Here is an 8,715-nt window from a genome sequence, read left to right as displayed (position 1 = left end):
AGGAACTGTGGAAAACAGGGAACAATCTTCTATATCTGATGAATGTGCCCAAAATCTATCACTCCAGGACAGGCATGTACTGGCCATCGGGACTACTAGGAGTTTCCCGGTGGGCCAATGGCTCAGTGGGCCACTCTGATGTAAGGGGGTGCTGATGGGACACTCTAATGTAAGGGGGTGCTGATGGGCCACTCTGATGTAAGGGGGTGCTGATGGGACACTCTGATGTAAGGGGGTGCTGATGGGACACTCTGATTTAAGGGGTATGGTGATGAGACACTCTGATGTAAGGGGGCGCTGATGGGACACTCTGATGTAAGGGGTTGCTGATGGGACACTCTGATGTAAGGGGTATGGTGATGGGACACTCTGATGTAAGGGGGCGCTGATGGGACACTCTGATGTAAGGGGGTGCTGATGGGACACTCTGATGTAAGGGGGTGCTGATGGGACACTCTGATATAAGTGGGCTGCTGATGGGCCACTCTGATGTAAGGGGGCGCTGATGGGACACTCTGATGTAAGGGGGCGCTGATGGGACACTCTGATTTAAGGGGGTGCTGATGGGACACTCTGATTTAAGGGGGTGCTGATGGGACACTCTGATCTAAGGGGGTGCTGATGGGACACTCTGATTTAAGGGGGTGCTGATGGGACACTCTGATTTAAGGGGGTGCTGATGGGACACTCTGATGTAAGGGGGCTGGTGATGGGACACTCTGATGTAAGGGGGCTGATGATGGGACACTCTGATGTAAGGGGGCTGGTAATGGGACACTCTGATGTAAGGGGGTACTGATGAGACACTCTGATTTAAGGGGGTGCTGATGGGACACTCTGATGTAAGGGGGCTGCTGATGGGACACTCTGATGTAAGGGGGCTGCTGATGGGACACTCTGATGTAAGGGGGCTGCTGATGGGACACTCTGATATAAGGGGGCTGGTGATGGGACACTCCGATGTAAGGGGGCTGGTGATGGGAAACTCTGATGTAAGGGGGCTGCTGATAGGATACTCTGATGTAAGGGGGCTGGTGATGGGACACTCTGATGTAAGGGGGCTGCTGAAAGGACACTCTGATGTAAGGGGCTGGTGATGGGACACTGATGTAAGGGGGTGCAGATGGGACACTCTGATATAAGGGGGTGCTGATGGGACACTCTGATGTAAGGGGGCTGGTGATGGGACACTCTGATGTAAGGGGGCTGGTGATGGGACACTCTGATGTAAGGGGGCTGGTGATGGGACACTCTGATGTAAGGGGGTGCAGATGGGACACTCTGATGTAAGGGGGCTGGTGATGGGACACTCTGATGTAAGGGGGCTGGTGATGGGACACTCAAAATGTAAGTGGGCCGGTCTGGATGAAGTCCAGGGCCAAATTTCTGTCCGAGTCCAGCCCTGCTCCAGGATCAAAATATTTGGTAATATAATCTGTGACTAATATGAATATCTCCAAACTTGCTGGATCAGCCTTATTCTAAATCTATCCCAAACATTATCTTTTTTTTTTCACCACAAATATCTGTCACATGACCTCGGAAATCCTCCAGGATAAACACTTACACAACTAAAAACACAATGTCCTGAATAATACTCTGTGAAAGATTGGCAGACATAGTACAGGATAAGCAAAAGGACATTCGAGAACCTGAAGGCAAGTGACATGCACTGATTTGGGGATTGATGGTGGGGGGGGGTCTCTGGCTGGGATAAAGATGTTTCTTCTATCTTCTATATCTGTCTATCTCACATTTCATCTTTCGCTACCTTCCAATATTCTTGAGGGACAGTAAGTTTATGTACACTCCACTAACTGCGAGCTGAAAACTATACTGTAGTTTATATATTGTATGAGTTCACCACCAAGATAAGTCTTCTTCTCAGTTTTGTGTGACGCATCCTTTAGTTGTCCTCACGGTAAGAGATGTAGCACCCTCCTAGTGTCCGGAGAAGTCTGGAAGGTGTGTACATGTCCTGGGGACTTGGACATCCTTTAGTTGTCCTCCCAGTAAGAGATGTAGCACCCTCCTAGTGTAGCACCCTCCTAGTGTCTGGAGAAGTCTGGAAGGTGTGTACATGTCCTGGGGACTTGGACGTCCTTTAGTTGACCTCACAGTAAGAGATGTAGCACCCTCCTAGTGTAGGATGCTGGGCAAGTGTCGTTTTTGTCTCCTTCTGCAGCCAAGGGAGCAGTGATTGTTTGTTCGGGGGTTTCGCAGGCTGGGAGTTTTCTTGCTTGCCCCTGTCTCTGGAAGAAGGTTCCAGAACATAGGGCGAGAGATAGAAAAAAAACGAAAAAACAAGACTTTTTATAGTCGATCCCTGGAGAGGCATGTCCAGAAGAGGACTGGAGAGGTGTTTGTTTGTCTGAAGCCCTGGGGAGAGGGTTCTTTCCCCAGCATAGAGGGTCCCAAAGCCTCTAAGGCTGCTTCCCTAGGAGGAAGCTTGTGGATTGAGCTGCTGTTTTTTGAGGTCTCAGCTGTGGCAAAGCTGGGGACCTGGAGCTGGCTGAAGCACTTCACCACAAGGGACGGGGTCTGGAGAAAGATTGTCTCCCTCACCGGACCGTGTCCGGAGAAGGCTGGAAGGTGTGTACCTGTGCTTGGGGACTGAGTAATGACCCTTGATTAATTCCTGGTGACTGTGTGCTTTTTGGATTTAAGTCTTAGAGGTAGTTTGAACTGAGATGGCTCTCATAGGGTCTCAGATCACTGGCCATTCCCTGTCCTCAGCAGAGTCCTGGAGTGGGATCCTAGAGAGAAGTGTGTCCTCCTGTTACTGTGCAAGTGCTTTGTAGTATCCATGCCCTAACCTCTCTCCTGTTTAAAGTTCTTCATGCAATGAATACCAAAAAGACATTACCTAGACCAGTGATGGTGAACCTTGGCACCCCAGATGTTTTGGAACTACATTTCTCATGATGCTCATGCACTCTGCAGTGTAGCTGAGCATCATGGGAAATGTAGTTACAAAACATCTGGGGTTCCAAGGTTTGCCATCACTGCCCTAGACTAAGTTATTGGATTTGGTGTGTATGGACTGGTGCTTGTGGGGATTGACACCCTTTGTGCTATTTAGGATGAACAAGTTATCACCAGCAGCCCCCATGGGGGTAGTGCCACACAAAGATAACACTCAACACCAATAATGCAAATGTTTATAACCTTTTCTTTATTAAAACAATAAAATATTGACACATAAATGCTTTGGTCAAGTTCTCTCAAATGGTCAAGTTTCTGCTTAGTTCCAGGTTAATGTTAGGGGTCAGGAAGGGGTAGAGGATTCAATTTACAAATTAAGGTTAACAGTTAAGTCTAGGAGTAAAGTTGAGGTTAAAAGTTAGGTCATAGAGGTCAGGTTGAGGTTAACTGCAAGGTCTAGGCTTGAGTTCAAAGTTAATGGCTAGGTCTAGGAGTCATAGCTAGGTATATGGTTCAGGTTGAAGTTAATGGATAGGTCTGGGGTCAAGTTGAGGTTGAGGGTGAGATTTAAGGTTCAGGTTGAGGTTAATGGTTAGGTCTTGTGTTCAGGTTGAGGTTAATGGTTAGGTCTTGTGTTCAGGTTGAGGTTAATGGTTAGGTCTTGTGTTCAGGTTGAGGATAATGGTTAGGTGTAATGTTCAGGCTGAGGTTAATGGTTAATTCTAAGAGTAAGGATAAAGTTAATAGTAAGATCTATGGATTATATCAAAGTTGATGGTTAGGTATAGTGTTTGGGTTGAGGTTAATGGATAGGTCTTGTGTTCAGGTTGAGGTTAAGGTTTAGGTTTAATGTTCAAGGTTAAGATTTAGGATGAAGTTAATAGTAAGATCTATGGATTATATCAAAGTTGATGGTTAGATATAGTGTTCGGGTTGAGGTTAATGGTTGGTTTTAGAGTTCAGGCTGAGGTAATGGCTGGGTCTAGTGTTCAGGTTGAGGTTTAGGTTTAAGATTCAAGTTGAGGTAATTGCTAGGTCTAGTGTTCAGTTTGAGAGTTATGTCTAGGGTTCAAGCTGAGATCAATGGTTAGGTATAGTGTTCAGGTTAAAATTAATGATTAGGTTTAGGGTTCAGGCTGAGGTAAGGGCTAGGTCTAGTGTTCAAGTTGAGGGTTGATTTTAGGGTTCAAGTCGAAAGGTTAATGTCTAGGTTTAGGGTTCAGGCTCACGTTATTGGCTGGGTTTCAGATGGAGGTTTGTCATTAGGTTTAGGGGTCGGGTTTAGGTTAGTTGTTAGGTCTAATGGTCAGGATGCAGGTAAGGGCTACGTTGAGAGGTCAGGTTGAGGTTTAGGTTTAAGATTTAAGTTGAGGTAATGGCTAGGTCTAGTGTTCAGTTTGAGAGTTATGTCTAGGGTTTAGGCTGAGATCAATGGTTAGGTATAGTGTTCAAGTTAAGATTAATGATTAGGTTTAGGATTCAGGCTGAGGTAAGGGCTAGGTCTAGTGTTCAAGTTGAGGGTTGATTTTAGGGTTCAAGTCAAAATGTCTAGGTTTAGGGTTCAGGCTTATGTTATTGGCTGGGTTTCAGATGGAGGTTTGTCATTAGGTTTAGGGGTTGGGTTTAGGTTAGTTGTTAGGGCTAGTGGTCAGGATGCAGGTAAGGGCTACGTTGAGAGGTCAGGTTGAGGTGAAGAGTTTGATTTTGAGGCTAGGTTATAGGGATAGGTCTACAGGCCAGATTGAATTTAGGAATTAGGTTTAGGGGTCAGATTGATGTCACAGTATTAGAGAGGAGCAGAGGTGAGTGGTGCAAGGGGGGTGCAGAATTGAGTGGTGTAAGAAGGGTGCAAAGCTGAGAGGTGTGTGGGTGGTCCAAGAGGGTGCAGAGGTGATTGGTACAAGAGGAGCACAAAGCTGAAAGGTGCAGAGGTGAGTGCTGCAAGAAGGGTGTAGAATTTCGCCCTGTAAGAGAATGCAAAGCTTAGAGGTACAGAGCCGAGGGGTTCAAGAGGGGTGATGGGGCAAAGAAATGAGCAGTGGAAAACAGGTGCAGAGGTAGCCAATGGCTTTTTGGAGGGATTTTTGCTGGGCTAAAGTGCAGAGGTCAGGTGTATACAATATGTATTTATATGCTGATAGTAATTATACACTCCTGAACCCTGATCTATATACTGTATACACCTGATCTCTGCACTTTATATACTAATAGTCATTTTATACTATTGGTCAGAGTGTTCATTGTCTCAGTAGTTGCCGTCTATTCTATGCGGAACTCTTCAAATAAAGCAACTACTGGCTTACATTACTCATAATATACATTTTATAGCTATAAATGAAACTTCCCCCACCCTGATCCTCACACCGGGGGGGGGGGGGGGGGGGTTCGTGATGGGAAGTTGCGGCTTTCATACTAGTGAGAGTGATGATGAAATATCTCTGGATGGGGAAGGAAGGAGGAGGGAGGGTGATGGCTCACTTCTCGAGACAAGCCGGGACAGACACCAGGAATCAGAGGACACCAACAACGTACTATAATATCTCCAACTCAGAGGACTCCACACCACTGCAGGACACAAGGTGAGGGAGACAATCTGTCACACACTTTACAATCTGACTGTACAATTTCAGTGCAATCTCTTTTGAATTAACTATATATTATAAGACATCAACAGATTCAAGAAAAATTATTTAATAGCCATTCTCATCCCGGTTCCATGGAAGCCCAGGGTTCCTCCAGAGGTTGCTGGAAGTTGTGGTTAATATAGACCCCCCCCCCCCCATGTGAGGGTGCTTGCTTAGTTCCAGAACTTTTTATTTGTCTGTAAGTGTAGAATGCTGGCCACTCTTCCCACTGACCACCAATTTAAGGAACGTTCTTCTCACTGATCAACAATGTAAGGGGCAGTCTTCTCACTGATCACCAATGTAAGGAACATTCTTCTCACTGATCACCAATGTAAGGAACATTCTTCTCACTGACCACCAATGTAAGGAACATTCTTCTCACTGATCACCAATGTAAGGAACATTCTTCTCACTGATCACCAATGTAAGGGGCAGTCTTCTCACTGATCACCAATGTAAGGAACATTCTTCTCACTGATCACCAATGTAAGGAACATTCTTCTCACTGATCACCAATGTAAGGAACATTCTTCTCACTGATCACCAATGTAAGGAACATTCTTCTCACTGATCACCAATGTAAGGGGCAGTCTTCTCACTGATCACCAATGTAAGGAACATTCTTCTCACTGATCACCAATGTAAGGAACATTCTTCTCACTGATCACCAATGTAAGGGGCAGTCTTCTCACTGATCACCAATGTAAGGAACATTCTTCTCACTGATCACCAATGTAAGGAACATTCTTCTCACTGATCACCAATGTAAGGAACATTCTTCTCACTGATCACCAATGTAAGGAACATTCTTCTCACTGATCACCAATGTAAGGAACATTCTTCTCACTGATCACCAATGTAAGGGACATTCTTCTCACTGATCACCAATGTAAGGAACATTCTTCTCACTGATCACCAATGTAAGGGGCATTCTTCTCACTGATCACCAATGTAAGGAACATTCTTCTCACTGATCACCAATGTAAGGGGCATTCTTCTCACTGATCACCAATGTAAGGGGCATTCTTCTCACTGATCACCAATGTAAGGGGCATTCTTCTCACTGATCACCAATGTAAGGAACATTCTTCTCACTGATCACCAATGTAAGGAACATTCTTCTCACTGATCACCAATGTAAGGGGCATTCTTCTCACTGATCACCAATGTAAGGAACATTCTTCTCACTGATCACCAATGTAAGGGGCATTCTTCTCACTGATCACCAATGTAAGGAACATTCTTCCCACTGATCACCAATGTAAGGAACATTCTTCCCACTGATCACCAATGTAAGGAACATTCTTCCCACTGATCACCAATGTAAGGAACATTCTTCTACTGACCACCAATGTAAGGAACATTCTTCTCACTGATCACCAATGTAAGGAACATTCTTCTCACTGATCACCAATGTAAGGAACATTCTTCTCACTGATCACCAATGTAAGGAACATTCTTCTCACTGATCACCAATGTAAGGAACATTCTTCTCACCGATCACCAATGTAAGGAACATTCTTCTCACTGATCACCAATGTAAGGAACATTCTCCTCACTGATCACCAATGTAAGGAACATTCTTCTCACTGATCACCAATGTAAGGAACATTCTTCTCACTGATCACCAATGTAAGGAACATTCTTCTCACTGATCACCAATGTAAGGGGCATTCTTCTCACTGATCACCAATGTAAGGAACATTCTTCTCACTGATCACCAATGTAAGGAACATTCTTCTCACTGATCACCAATGTAAGGAACATTCTTCTCACTGATCACCAATGTAAGGGACATTCTTCCCACTGATCACCAATGTAAGGAACATTCTTCCCACTGATCACCAATGTAAGGAACATTCTTCTCACTGATCACCAATGTAAGGAGCATTCTTCTCACTGATCACCAATGTAAGGAACATTCTTCTCACTGATCACCAATGTAAGGAACATTCTTCTCACTGATCACCAATGTAAGGAACATTCTTCTCACTGATCACCAATGTAAGGAACATTCTTCTCACTGATCACCAATGTAAGGAACATTCTTCTCACTGATCACCAATGTAAGGAGCATTCTTCCCACTGATCACCAATGTAAGGAGCATTATTCCCACTGATCACCAATGTAAGGAACATTCTTCTTACTAATCACCAATGTAAGGAACATTCTTCCCACTGATCACTAGGGATGAGCCGAACACCCCCCGGTTCGGTTCGCACCAGAACCTTCGAATAGACCAAAACTTCGTACAAACTTTAGAACCCCATTAAAGTCTATGGAACTCGAATGTTTGAAATGAAAAGTGCTAATTTTAAAGGCTAATATGCAAGTTATTGTCCTAAAAAGGGTTTGTGGACCTGGCTCCTGCCCCAGGGGACATGTATCAATGCAAAAAAAAAGTTTTAAAATCGGACGTTTTTTCGGGAGCACTGATTTTAATGATGCTTAAAGTGAAAAAAAAAGTGAAATATCCCTTTAAATATCGTGCCTGGGGGTGTCTATAGTATGCCTGTGAAGTGCCACGTGTTTCCCGTGTTTAGAACAGTCCCTGCACAAAATGACATTTAACGGAAAAAAAGTCATTTAAAACTGCGTGTGGTTTTAATGTAATGTCTAGCTCTGGCAATACAGATGAAAATCATTGAGAAAAATGGCATGGGTACCCCCCTGCCCATTACCAGCCCCTTTGGGTCTTGTACCGATATTAAGGGGAACCCCGTACCCAAATTAAAAAAAGGTAAGGCGTGGGGCCCCCAGGCCCTATATACTCAGAACAGCAGTATACAGGCGGTGCAAACAAGACAGGGACTGTGTAGGTTTGTTGTGTTAAGTAGAATTTGTTTGTAATTTTGAAGCGGTACATTTTTAAAGTGTAGCAGTCAAAAAATCTATATTTAAGCTTTTGGAAAACATTACCCCTGTATATTTTTTTTGCCGTCCGTCTATTTTCATCTCCCTTCCTGTTGTCTCCTTCCGTTTGCAAGTAGGGGACGTTTGTAAGTTGGATGTTTGAAAGTAGGGGCCTGTCCTATATGTCCTGCAGAAATGGGGGCCTAAGGTGTTGGTGTTGCCACAACACTGTAAGCCCTCAAAGTGACTCTTGGTGGGCACTGGAACACCCTGCTGTGAACTATTATATCAATAATTGTAATTACATGC

General features: G+C 44.5%; 1 protein-coding gene across 3 annotated transcripts in view; it reads left to right on the top strand.

Moving 5' to 3' along the window:
- Positions 1 to 1,566: 1,566 nt before the first annotated feature.
- The window catches only part of LOC143962179 (asialoglycoprotein receptor 1-like), a 48,857-nt gene continuing 41,708 nt past the window's right edge, over positions 1,567 to 8,715 (top strand). The window contains exon 1 of one of the 3 annotated variants that reach the window (XM_077471510.1): positions 1,567 to 1,658. The gene's annotated coding sequence lies outside the window, so the exon portion shown is untranslated. Of the gene's footprint in view, positions 1,659 to 5,362; positions 5,505 to 8,715 lie in introns of those variants that run through there. The other 2 variants (XM_077471509.1, XM_077471511.1) reach the window with 2 other exon arrangements.

The sequence above is a fragment of the Lithobates pipiens genome, unplaced genomic scaffold (assembly GCF_037356315.1).
Source record: "Lithobates pipiens isolate NorthernLeopardFrog02 unplaced genomic scaffold, aLitPip1_a1.2 Scaffold_8, whole genome shotgun sequence".
Taxonomy (NCBI): domain Eukaryota; kingdom Metazoa; phylum Chordata; class Amphibia; order Anura; family Ranidae; genus Lithobates; species Lithobates pipiens.
The sequence above is the reverse complement of the archived record's forward strand: the minus strand, read 5'-3'. Positions and strand labels throughout refer to the sequence as shown.